The sequence below is a fragment of the Nannobrachium achirus genome (assembly GCF_963921795.1).
Source record: "Nannobrachium achirus genome assembly, chromosome: 14".
NCBI classification, from domain to species: Eukaryota; Metazoa; Chordata; class Actinopteri; order Myctophiformes; family Myctophidae; genus Nannobrachium; species Nannobrachium achirus.
The window spans coordinates 55,205,643-55,219,394 of record NC_137821.1 but is presented as its reverse complement, the minus strand read 5'-3'; positions in this window follow the sequence as shown (position 1 = coordinate 55,219,394).

The window sequence follows — 13,752 nt, the reverse complement described above, 5'->3', positions numbered from 1 at the left end:
AGACCTTACTGGATGTCCTCTCATTTTGTGTCTGGGGTTTGGCTCGGACTCACATGGTCCAAATGGAGCCAGAACAACACATACATTACAGCTGCACTGCGGCGATTCTCAACCTTGTGTGCAGTGCTTCATTTGTCAATGAATTAGGGCACTAGCCGACTGAATCAACTCCGGGACCGGGATTTCTCAGCCCCTACGAGCGCTCAACTTGAGTCAAAATAAACTAAATTACGTCACTATACTCGCCGAACCAAAGGTAGTTTTGCGTTGTTGAAAGTCTATTCTCCGCGATGGGAAACGTTTCGGCACCCCACCCACTCTGTAAAATATATAATTTTTTGTCATGAATTAAAACGCATTCAACTCGACCGCTGCTTATTTCCGGGTTGTGAACTGTTGTGTCTGCGGTGCATGGCCGCTGGGTGGCTCGAGGTGAAAACACTTGAAAGGTGTGCTTGGACCTGAAATGTCACTCTTTATTTGCACACTGAGAGTGAAATTAAAGGTGATACGCATTGGTTCTCACACATTGTTTTTTCTTCTTCTTTTTTTTAAGACGTTGATTTTCACACTGTGAGATGCAAATTGGCTGTGTTACATCGCACTGTTGTGAAGAAAAAAAAGAGTTTAGCCGGAGGGCAAAGCTCTCTGTCTACCGAGCAATCTTCGTTCCTACTCTCACCTATGGTCATGAAGTGTGGGTCATGACCGAAAGTATAAGGTCGCGGGTGCAAGCGGCCGAAATGGGTTTCCTCAGACGGGTGGCTGGTATCTCCCTTAGAGATAGGGTGAGAAGTTCAGTCACCCGATAGAGAGTAGAACCGCTGCTCCTACACTTGGAAAGGAGTCAGCTTAGGTGGTTCGGGCATCTAGTACGGATGCCCCTCAAGCGCCTTCCTAGGAAGGCCCTCGATGCACGTCCAACTGGGAGGAGACCCCGTGGCAGACCAAAGACCAGATGGAGGGATTATATCTCCAAACTGGCTCGGGAACGCCTCAGTATACTCCCTGAGAGAGTGGAGGAAGTTGCTCGGGATAAGGAAATCTGGAGGTCTCAGTTGGAACTGTTACCCCTACAACCCGATTCTGGATAAGCGGTTGAAGATGGATGGATGGATGGGCATTTGACTGCATACAGAGAGAGAGAGAGAGAGAGAGAGAGAGAGAGAGAGAGAGAGAGAGAGAGAGAGAGAGAGAGAGACTAGCTGCATGGTGACTGAATATCTGCTTTGACATTGACATAGGATGTGACTTTTATTCTCTTTTGTGTTCAGAGTATTTTTATAAACATTACTGTCTTTGCACGTGTGTGTGTGTGTGTGTGTGTGTGTGTGTGTGTGTGTGTGTGTGTGTGTGTGTGTGTGTGTGCGTGTGCGTGTGTGTGCGCGCGTGCGTGCATGCACGCGTGGCCTTCTATGCTAGCAAAAGAAACATCAAAACAGACATCCCAATAAAAACCATGGCTTAATTAGGACGATACCCAGGCCACTCATAATCAAAAATAAAAAAGAGAGCATTCAAATTTTATAACCACCTAAAATAAAGCGACCCAGATGCACTCCATAAAAAGGCACTCACACACAGAGAGATGCCCCCTCTGCCATCTGGCACTGGAACTATGAAACAGCAGGAAAGATATCTGCCACATTGGAAAGAAGTGACCCAAAAGCAAACTGGAATGCTATACTTTGCCCTAAACAGAGAATACACTGTGGCAGAATACCTGGACACTGTACAAGGATTCACACTCACATTTTGTGCTTTTAACTATTGAAAAATAGCAGATCTACAAGCTCACAGCGAGGCACCGAGTGCGGCGCAGCGAGCTTGTAGATCTGCTGTTTTTGAAAAATCATGAAAATGTCTTTGAATATTTCAAATCCTTCTAAGGTTTTTTGAAAAACTTATGTTTCTATGTCAGTGGTGCTCAAACGTGTTTATGTGAAGGACCCCCAAAATGATATTTATTTGGCCACGGACCCCCATCTCAAAATATTTAGTTCCAGGGACCCCAGAAGCAAAATTTGAGTTACAAATGTTCGCTTAAAAAAATAATATATTCAAAGATTTGCACACATTTTTACGACAAAAAATACCAAATCTACAAGCTTGCACCGCGCTGTGAGCTTGTATATCTGCTATTTTTCAATAGCTAAAGTATAAAATAATTAAGGCCCTTCCACCTTGGGCCCTAGTGACTCAGTCTCTCTTGGGCTAATGTTCACTCATCAACGTTAACATACTGTATATAAATGATATAGTTGATTATTGAAAGTGGGTGGTCCTCCCCTTTGAATAAAAATGGAGAAACACTAAACATACACTGTACACATAGACACTTAAAAAAATAATAATAAAAATTAACACTATACATACAAACAGAGCAATTACCTTTAAAAGCTTTTGAAAATCAACTGCTATTTTCTGCACAACCTCTCCTACGTCGCCAACTATTCCGGACATCAAATGCACATTTCCTATGGTTTTAGTATGTTCGATTTGCCTCAGATGCAATGTAACAACCCTGTGTATCGAAACCCACTTTCGATTGTACATACTGTCTTGTTTTGATTGCATTGTTCCACTTTTGTTTTGGCAATACATATCGTCACATGTCGGGCAGAAACCTTGTACCTCCAAGTTTTATATTTTGAAAGTTTTTTTTTCGTAAAGCAAAGCCCTGCTTCATCATACAAGACTGTCGCACAGGACATGCACGCACGCACGCACACACACACACACCCACGCACGCACGCACGCACACACACAGGCACACTCCAGCCTGACAGGAAGTTGTCATTGGGAGCAGCTGTGGGTCAAGACCATTCTCTGCCACTCTGACACTGTGACACACGCATGCACGCACGCACGCACACGCACACACACACACACACACACACACACACACACACACACACACACACACACACACACACACTCCGTCACTCCATATTACTGTGTGCGTAAGAGACTGACAGTGCTAGTGCCACACTGTTAAAAATAGCATACTTTCATAGTGTGAACTGCTTTTAAGGCTGATCGAAGGAGGCCTGTGTGTGTGTGTGTGTGTGTGTGTGTGTGTGTGTGTGTGTGTGTGTGTGTGTGTGTGTGTGTGTGTGTGTGTGTGTGTTTGTGTGTGTGTGTGTGTGTGTGTGTGTGTGTGGCTCTGTATAGGAGTTGTGTGACCACCGATAAAAAAAAAAGAAGTGTCTGTCTCTTTGTTCATTGCCTCAGGGCGACAATGTGCAGCCACTTTTGCTCAGGCACTGTCACCATAAGCCAGGGATGCCTGTGTAGGGGCCAGTGTGTGACTATTGTCATGGCCAGGCCATGTACAGTAGTAACCTTTGTACTAGCAATAGTAGCAATTAGGCTGTACCGTCAGGTCGCATGTAAAAATTGGCCTGATGGTGGCGCTAAATGGGACGGATCCATGTTGATGACATGACCGTTTTCGTCTGTCACGCCTCATGTCACGCTCCATATATGGACAAGATCCCTGATGTCATCAATACCAAGATCCCTGATGTCATCGAAGCCTATGGAATGCCCATATATGGGCATATTGTGTCAGTCTCACGATAACCAGTGTGGTTGTTGCGACGCGAGTCACACTTGCAAATGAATTCCATCCTTGACACCTCCATTTAGAATAATGGAAGTCAATCTTCTGAATGGCAATGTTTCTGAATGGAGATGTGTAACCGCTGTCAGGGTAGAAACCTTGTATGTCCAAGACTGTTCCTTTATTTATTACTATTTGAAAAATCATAGAAAATTTTGAAAATAGCCGGTTACACATCTCCAAATTTCTATGATTTTTCAAATAGTAAGAAATAAAGGAACGGTCTTGGACATACAAGGTTTCCACCCCAACAGGATATGGGTCTATAACGCTGGGTGTATTTGAAATGTCCTGTGTTGGTACACAACCATAATGGAAGAAGCAACCTTCAGCCCCCGCGCGCTCTGCTGCAGAGCCCATTAAGGGATCAGCTCCAAGGTTACACTCCCTCTTTGTGTTCGCTCCGCAGCATCATTACTTTACAAACAAATGAACGCTTGACTAGCCGCGCGCCTCAATTTGTCCTTAGCTGGTGGCATGGCTGGGCTCCCCCGACTCACAGAGGAGCTATAGAATAATAACACTGTGGAGGGGGAGAAAAAAAAGAGAAGCCTTTCCATTCTCTTTCATTCTCCCTGCCAGCTGGCGGGTTTGTCTGTCAAAGTCAATAGTTTTTTTTCTACCCGTGCACAAAGGTGAGAGCGATTTGTTCAATGATGATGTTAAAATAGCACGATTTAGTTGAATTTCTGCTGCGTTAATAATAGTATTGTATAGTACTGTACTGGAAAGGCTACCTATTGCAACACAACGCATCGCAACAACGCAACGCAACAACGCATCGCAGAAATAATTAAGGGTCAGCCCTGCAGGTTAGAAGAGGGTAAAGCAAGAGAGAGGTGAGGTTGAGATGGTTTTTGGACATGTGCAGAGATGTTGAGGATTATATATAGGGGCCTTTTCCAATCAATCAATCAATCAATTTATTTACTCACGACCATGATCACATGGTATGGAGCACAGATTATATACATATAGTATACAATACATAACAGTATAATACAATATTCAAACAGACGTAGCAAAAAGTGGGCATGGCAAACATTATTTGAACAAGGGTATAACACTCTTTAGGAAAGCACCCAGTTTACAAATAACTTTTGGCTTGTCGTTTTGTAGTAATAATATCAATTTCCACAAAGATGGCTGGTTTAAGTAAAACTTCGGCAAGTATTTTTTTCTGAAATTCACTATGCTAGAGTTCTTGCACTCAAACAATACATGAAACTCATCCCCAACTCTGTTGTCATTACACAAATTACAAAACCTCTGGCTTCTTTCCAACCCTTTATATCTGCCAGTAACCTTTGGTATTCTTGTGTTATTTAATCTGAAATTACAAATGGCCCGTCGATAGTTAGGATTTTCACACAGCAGGTATTTTTCCAGTTTAAACTCTTGTTTAAACTCCACATAAATGTCACATGATGTCATGCTGTTAAGTTCACTTTTCCACTTTTGCAAAAACTGATCTTTCATCCTTTGTTCGACCGTTAGTTTCAACCAATTAAGGCTGCATTTCTGTGTCAGCCAGATATAGGACAAACCACAGTCATCCAGTATCCGCTTGACCTGGGCGACCCATGGTGAAGCATATACGCCTGTATTAAACAGGTTAAGCAGACAGTTGTACATTATTCTGCTCAGTTTACTCTCTTTACCTTCAATCAGCCTGGCCCAGTAGCCGATAAGTCTCATTTTAGCTGAAATACTAATTGGGTATCTCCCCAGCTCTCCATACACCATGTTACTACAGGTATTTGTTTTTACTTTTAAAATGTATTTGAGGAATTTAAGATGTAACTTTTCTAATCTTTCCATTTTTTCAAACCCCCATACTTCACAAGCGTACAACATAACTGGCGAAACCAGCTTGTCGAAGAGGTCTAATGCAACATTTACTGGTAGATTAAAGGTTCTACATTTACTGAGGAGGGAGTACATGGCTCGTGAGGCCTGCTTGTTCAACTCTTCAATAGCAATCTTAAATGAACCATTATAGTTCATGGTGACTCCAAGATATTTAAAACTATGGACAACCTCTAAATTTTCTCCATTACAGTCAAACTTCAAATTTCTGGTGTCTGCTTTTCTGTTTCCAAAAACTGTAACCTTTGTTTTTTCACTATTAATTTTCAATTTCCACTTTTCACAGAAACCACACATCTGATCTATTGCCTTCTGTAGTCCCTCCTTTGTATTAGACATGACAATCGTGTCGTCTGCGTACAGCAATAACATAAGCTGGAAGTAGCTGTCAATAGTTGCATCATCAAACTTGATGGACTGGCAGCCATTGCGTATAAGGTAATCCTCTAGATCATTAATAAATAACGAAAACAGTAATGGCGACAGATTTTCTCCCTGCCTGACTCCTGCTAGACTTACAAAGAACTCTGACTTTATGCCATTCACAAAAACACATGATTTAACATTTTCGTACATATTCCTTACAACTTCCATAAATTTACCCTTGATACCTACTTTTGACATTTTATACCAGAGGGCATCCCTCCAAACTGTATCAAATGCCTTGCTGTAATCTATAAAGGTACAGAATAGTCTCTTCTTTTTAAAGCATACTAGATCAATAATATGCTTCAGGACAAAAATATGGTCAGTAGTAGAGTAATTTTTCCTGAATCCTGCCTGATTTTCACTCAGGATAGAGCTATTCTCACAGAAGTTAGTCAGTCTTGTATTTAGTATATTTGTAAACAGTTTACCCAAACAACTCAGAAGCGTGATGCCTCTATAATTATTACAATCATCAATATTTCCTTTCTTCTTGAAAATTGGTACAATCAGACCATGCGTCCACTCCTCAGGGAAGATACCAGAGTCAAGAATCTTATTAAACAAGGATACATATAGTGGCATGAATATGTTTGCTGTGCTTTTAATGTACTCGTTCAGAACTTGTTCAATTCCTGCTGCCTTGCCCGTTTTTAATTTAGAAACAACTTCCTTGATTTCCTGCTCTGTGAACCTAACATTTAGAACACTATCATCATGGGGATGTGTTTCAGCGTCACTCTCTGGTATTGGGCTCATTTGCACCTCCCAGTCTGATAGTGCCCTAAAGTGGTTGAGGAGATCTTCCGGTGGGATTGGACAATGTTCCTTCTTTCCACCAGGGCCATTAAGCATCTTCCAGTAAAGCTTTGGATTTTTAGTCTTTGTACTCAACAGTTCTCTATTAAAAGAGTTCCAATGTTCTCTCTGTGCTTTAAATATCTCTCTCTTATATTCTTTACTCTTTATCCTTACACTTCTGGTAGTGGCCTCATTTCTGTGTACTTTACTTAATCTCTTTGCTTTAAGGTATTCTTGTCTTTTTAATCTACACTCTTTATTAAACCACACAGTATTTTTATTTTGTTTCTGAGCATTTCTAGGTCTAGCTTTACTTTTAGGAAATGTGGCTACTGCACTACTAATCAGGATACTACTTGCTTCCCTTGTTATTTCATCTATTGATAGTTCATCTTGATCAATTAACAGTTTGTTCACTTTGTCAATCTGTATATGTTCTATGTACTCATCCACCTTGTGTGCATCCCATTTCCCAATTAGGTTATCACTATTTTCAGCATACTTCATTGAGCCCTTGGCCTTGGCCTGGTGATGAACCCTTTCAGTATTTGCTTCCAAGGAAACTTCTACCAAACAATGTTTATCTGAAAACAGGGGGTCAAATTCATGTACACAGAAACCTCTGACCTTGCTCACAATAAATGGGGAGCCAATAATATAGTCAATTAGGCTATTTTCAACTGTAGTTACTTTTCCAATGTTTCTGTCGGCCCCACATCTTCCGTTCATGATGCATAACTCAAGATTTCTGCATAGATCTAACAACGCGTTGCCATAGTTTCCGAAGTCTCTGTGTACATCAGCTGATTTTCTTTTTAAAGGGATGTTGAACCTTTCCATCTTTCCCATATGGCACTCAATTTCACCAATGTTTTCGTCAGGGTTCCACCTATCACCCTCTACAACGACAAAATCATCTCTTTCTTGTGTATGGGCATTCATATCCCCACAGATAAGGAAATAATTATTTTCTACTCCAATGTCAACAACTATTTGCATTAGTTCGTCGAACATGCCTACATTCGAATATCTAGTGTTGTATGGTGGGATATAAACCGCTAAAATCACAAAATCCTTGTCATAGTTAAGTGCATTCTTGTTGAATTTTAGGCAAACGCCAATCTCGCTATTTATACATTTTAGCACACATGCATCTTCAATTTTCAAGTTCACAGCTATTATCACCCCTCCAGAGCGCCAGTTTGTTACCTTGTGTCTGTTACTAACAGCCATTGAGAAACCCATAGATTTAAATTTGTCCAGCAGCTCAGGTGTATCGACATCGTCGGTTTTAGTTTCATTTAGGCACAGTACATCATAGTTTTTACATTTTTCAATGAAATCCGGTGTATCCAACTTACTTCGTATCCCACAGACATTCAAGGTAAGAATCCGTAGAACCAAGGGGTCGGTCCTCCTCCCCCCATGTCCAGACGCAGCCTCTTCTGTCTGTGCTCCATGTCTGTCCTATACATCAATGCCAAAGTCTTTGTAATCCACATCCTCGCATCCAATCAGGAACAGGTCATCAGGGGTGTTAATTGTGACATATCGGCCATCAGTTTTACAGATGACTTTGCCGTCCCTTACAAATGTGTGTTGGCATTTTTCTTTGGCATACCAGAATAGCTTGTTTCTCATGCGTGTGAGGTCATCGCTGATGTAGACTTCCTTGTACTTATCCACATTTTTCAGCTCTGCTTTCTTCTTCATCAGATCTGCTTTTTTCCTCCTGCTCACAAATCTGACAATTGTAGGTCGCCTACAATTGAGACCAGCAAAGAACCGGTTCTAGTTCTTTCTCCCGCCTATTATGGGATGAACCAGAGGTGAGCTTTTCCACCAAGAACTGGAGTTGGTTCTGAACCGTAAAAGTTGGTTCTGAACTGGAACCACAATATCCTTGGTTTTTGTGGTTCCAGAGCCAAATCCTTGGCTCTGGTTCAAATCTGGTAGAAACGCAAGCACGTACCAAGGTTCCCAAGAAAGTTGAACCGGCACTGGTTCTGGAACCGGTTCTTTGCTGGTGGAAAAGGCCCCTAGGAGAAGGATACTGAAGATGGAGCTGCCAGGTTAGAGGAGAAAAGGAAGACCAAAGAGTCGGTGAGGAAGTTGCAAAGGGTACTGTGAAAAATATATCTCTATTTATCCAAACCCTTCATCATGACCATAAGATATGACTTGGGCGCTGGGATTGATGGATGGATGGATGGATGGATGTAATTCTTTAGAAGCACCTGACAGTACAGTTCAGATACAAGGTCTCAGTAAGGGCGGCCGCACTTTGGCACTCGCCCTCCCTCCAAGGTCTACTAAGTAATAGGACAAAAGAAAGCACTATGGCGTGTTTACATTGGGGTCCTTCTGTACTCATTTCATTGAGACATTAAATAGAGCTTTTTTTCTCAGCTGAAAACGCCAAGGCGCTCGCCTAAAAAGCAATATTCAGGTGTCCGAGTTCAATTGAATATAATTTAGCTGAATTAGCACTCAGAATGCAGAAGAAAGCGCCTCTCCTGCACACACAAATGCCCAGCACAACACCAAGTTGCGGCGCTCCTGTTATAAACAATTAACAGTGGTTTTACTTGAGTAAAAGTACCAATACGGCAATGTAGAAATACCCTGTTAGGGTGCCCTCACACCAAAATACCTGGAGTGGAAATCCGCCAATGCATTTTAATGAGAATGAAGCATTTTTTTGCAGAAATCCTAGCCTAGTTCCAGACCCTGAATCGCTAGCCACACCCCTTTAATTTTTTTGTTTCGGCGATTCAGGTCTAGAATCGCTCTCAATGAGGAGGCCTGCCTCGGTTGAAAATCCAAACGGGCGAATCAGCGTCGTGAATCAGCGTCTTGTGATCAGCGTGGGTGGGGGTTTCCCAGAACTCATGTGTGTTTCCAAGTACACCAGCGCCGCCGCCGTACCGTACCGCACATCGTGTCGCGGTAAAATGCGGTAAAATGCGATCGTATCGATCTCGCTATGAAACACCAGTAGCAGGCATGTTATGTTGTGTTTGATTACTAGTTCGTAGTGCTCCTATTCTGACTGTTTCTTTGGTTAGCAAGTAGCACTAGCAAGCAACAGGTTAGCCACTAGCCAGCCAGGCACATAACACTATGTCATGTGTTGGTCGGTGAACCAATCGCTGAACAGTGCCTCATTTTGGCAACGCCCATCCCTGCAAACGCTGTGGGCGGAACTGACTTCAGACTGAATAATGACGTGAAACGAAATGTCAATTCAGGCTGAGTGTCAGGCTACAGAAATCCTCTACTGGCAAAAAATGCACCATTCTCATTGAAATGCATTGGCGGATTCCACTCTAGGTATTTTGGTGTGAGGGCACCCTTACAAGTGAAAGTCTGGAATTAAAAATGCACTTGAGTAAAAGTACAAACGCATTTGCAAAATGTACTTAAAGACAAGTACCAAAAGTAGATAGTACGCACTCACTATGCAGAATGTCCCATTTCACAAGTTTCCACATATATAAATAATTTGAAAATAGCAGGTCTACATGCTCACAATGAGTCGCATTGAGCTTGTGCATTGGCTATTTTCAATTGGCCAAAATGTATATCCACCTGTTTTCGCAATACTTTACTGTAGCATTATCTGTGGGACACTTCCGGTTAACAGCAGACATACAAGCTGCAACCGTTGTGAGCTTGTAGATCACACTCGGCTGTGCAGCGGAAATGCTGCTCGCCTTCTGTGCAATGCACGATGGGATGTTGGAAAGTTGTGGATAGGGCTGAATTGGTTAGTGTATGTTTTGTAACACTAATCAAAATCTACAAAGTAACAAAAAGTTCTAGAATAATTGTCGTGGAGTAAAAAGTACAATATTTGAAATATATTGACAATTGGAAATACTCCGGTAAAGTAAAAATACTTGTACTGAAGGACACAGTAGAACTTGAGTAAATGTACTTAGTTACTTTACACCACAGTCAGAGACAATTGAAAACATGTGCTGCGCTCCAAAACATATTGATGGACACGGGGGCCTTATACAAAGAATCTATTCATAGAAATAATTGCAGTTACATTACATTTGAATAAATTATACTATATCTGGGTCAGTTAGAGTTGTTTTGTCCATTCAGTGGTATTATACAATATGTACACACATGTAGATGAATGCATGTTGACAAAAAAGTAGCTACTTGAAATGGATTTTGACAGGTGGTGTTCAAAAAAAATGTTGACAACCACTGCATTAGAGCGACGTCTAACCTATAATAGGTTGTGTGCTATAAATATAACTGTATAATTATGTGGAACAACAATGAATACTATAGTAGAAGTGCTGTTATGCAACTGCTTTCACAGGGAAGACCAACAAACAATATTATAGTACAATATTATATAGCTGACAACCAACATGTCATAATTACGGAACCATGCATAGAGGTGTGTGAACTAGGGCATTCACGAATAGTGATTTTTAGTATTCGAATTATTCGACCTCAAAGTATTCGAATAGTCGAATATTCGACAGGACTGGCCAAACTGTCAAATATTAAGTAAGCAAGAGGCGAACATTGTGAAAATAGTCGATCTACATGCTCACAACGCCTCACGTTGCGAGGCGTTGTGAGCATGTAGATCTGCTATTTTCACAATATTTATCTGCGGAACCGAGTCACATTAAATGTAATACCTACAATTCCAAGTGCTTGTCAGGGATGAGGGTCCCCAGTTCAAATATGTTTATTTTGGGGGTCACGGCCTAAACAGGTTTGAGAACCCCTGGTATAGAGCATTAACAAATGCATCCACCAGGGGCATTGACAACTCATTTTTATGACTTCCTATCTAGCCAAGCTTTATAAACTATATATTTTTTAAAGAGAGAAAAGAAAAATATTCGACTTCGGTGAACAACATCGAATAGTGACTTTGATATTCGGTGAATGCCCTAGTGTGAACCATGCATTGGAGGAAACCATGTTAGGCACCAACCTGCTCCCCGGGAGCAACTAGGGGTTCAGAGTCTTGCTCAAGGACTCTTCGACACTAACTCTGGAGGAGCCCGGGATCGAACTGGGAACCCTTCGGGAACACTCTGTGTTCTAATGGCGGTTTCTCTACCCCTGAGCCGATGCAGCCCCGCATTACTTACTTACTTAATTACTATGAAAAGCTCCTCCGGCACGTCACACTTTTGCCCCTACACTTATCTCTGGCACCGTTGGCCCTATCGATGCCAAACTTTGCACACACACTCCTTGGATGGCAATTCACAACCTCCGCCCCTGATTTCTCAAATGGCCCTCTTCTAGCGCCACCATCAAGGCTGAACACACTGCTCCTACAGATTTGGGCCAAAAATCACGCAAAGCAGTACACAGTAACTCTAAAGTCATGTCATAAACATGGATCTGTCCCATTTACCATATGCCCTCCTGAATGGCTACGATTGCCTTCTAAAGTGTGTGTATGCGATGTGACGGTCACTTAGCTCCCGATTAAGATTCAATACTTTATTGCCATGTCAACAGAGTTGATTGGAATTTGATTAGGGAGTTTTACTGTTCCTCTTCGTGCTGGATAGAACATCAAGGTCTTCATTAACACAAGCCAATGCTGTCTGTCTTCTGCCCAATTAATAAGGGGATTTTATAAGATATTTGACCATCTGCAAAGTAAATCGTTACCAAGAAATGTCTTCACCAATGTGTTTCTAAAGGTGTGTAATAATGTGTACTAAAGGGTTGAAATTCAACTCCCGGGGGAAACCTCATAAAAAACTGATTTGTGTTTGTGTTCCATTAACTTTACTATACAGGAAAAAAACACAGAAAATAAATATGCTTTAAGTAGCATGTGAGGGGTCAAACTAGGGTTTTGTCATGATGCTGAATCCATTGCAAGCATTTGTTTTGCACGAAAAACATTCCTTAGACTAAAAACGGACCCACAAAACGATGGTTTAGTGATGAGTCATCACTTTTCACCGTTTTGTGGGGGGCCATTTGTAGCCCACGGAATGTTTTTTGTGCAAAACACATGCTTGCAATGGATTCAGCATCATGAAAAACCCCTAGTTTGACCCCACACATGCTACTTAAAGCATATTTTCTGTGTTTTTTGTCCTGTATAGTAAAGTTAATGGGACACAAACTTTCATCATTTTCTTTTATGGTTTCCCCCAGGAGTTGAATTTCAACCTTTTAGTACATATTACACACCTTTAGAAACACATTGTTGAAGAAATTTCTTGGTAACGATTTACTTAGCAGATTTAATTATGTTTCCCTTATTAAATGCTGCACTTGCGGCACCTGGTTCTGTCCGAGCCCTTTCATCTCTTTCTCCACAGATCTTCTCCGTGTCTCCTTGGGTCTGCCTCTTTCTCTCTTTACCCCGGTGGCGTCCATCTTATGGCTACCGCTGGGATGACACTTGGGGTCCTTTCTGCACACGTGTCCGATCCACATCCACCTTCTGAACTCCATGACACTTGACAGTGGAGTCACGCCTGTTCTCCTGTAAAGCAGTGGTTCTCGACCTTCTCAGGCCGCGACCCCTAAACTATTTTAACTGGGGACCCCCAGACGAGCACTTGGAGTTGAGGCATTACATTTTGTATAACACAGGTCTATTGAGAAAATAGCAGATCTACATGCCTACGACGCCTCGTGATGCGAGGCGTTGTGAGCATGTAGATCTGCTATTTTCACAATTTCTGCCTCTAATATTTAGCCAATGTTTAGTTTGCTCTTTTAAAAGTCCTTAAATTGTCACTTTAGAAATGTGCAGATACTCTCTATATCTACACTTAAACTTTATGTTGGTTTGTTTACAGTTGAGTGAGAAAACAATGTTACATATTAAGTTAATCATCAGGGGACCCTCCAAAATAATTTGGGGACCCCCCTGGGGTCCAGGGGGGTCCCCAAAAGACCTTTACCACTGCGGTAAAGGTCTTCATTGGAGACAGCCGTGGGCCAGAATATCCTTAGAATTCTCCTAAGGCATCTTCTTTGGAACACGTCCAGCTTGTGACAGATGGCCC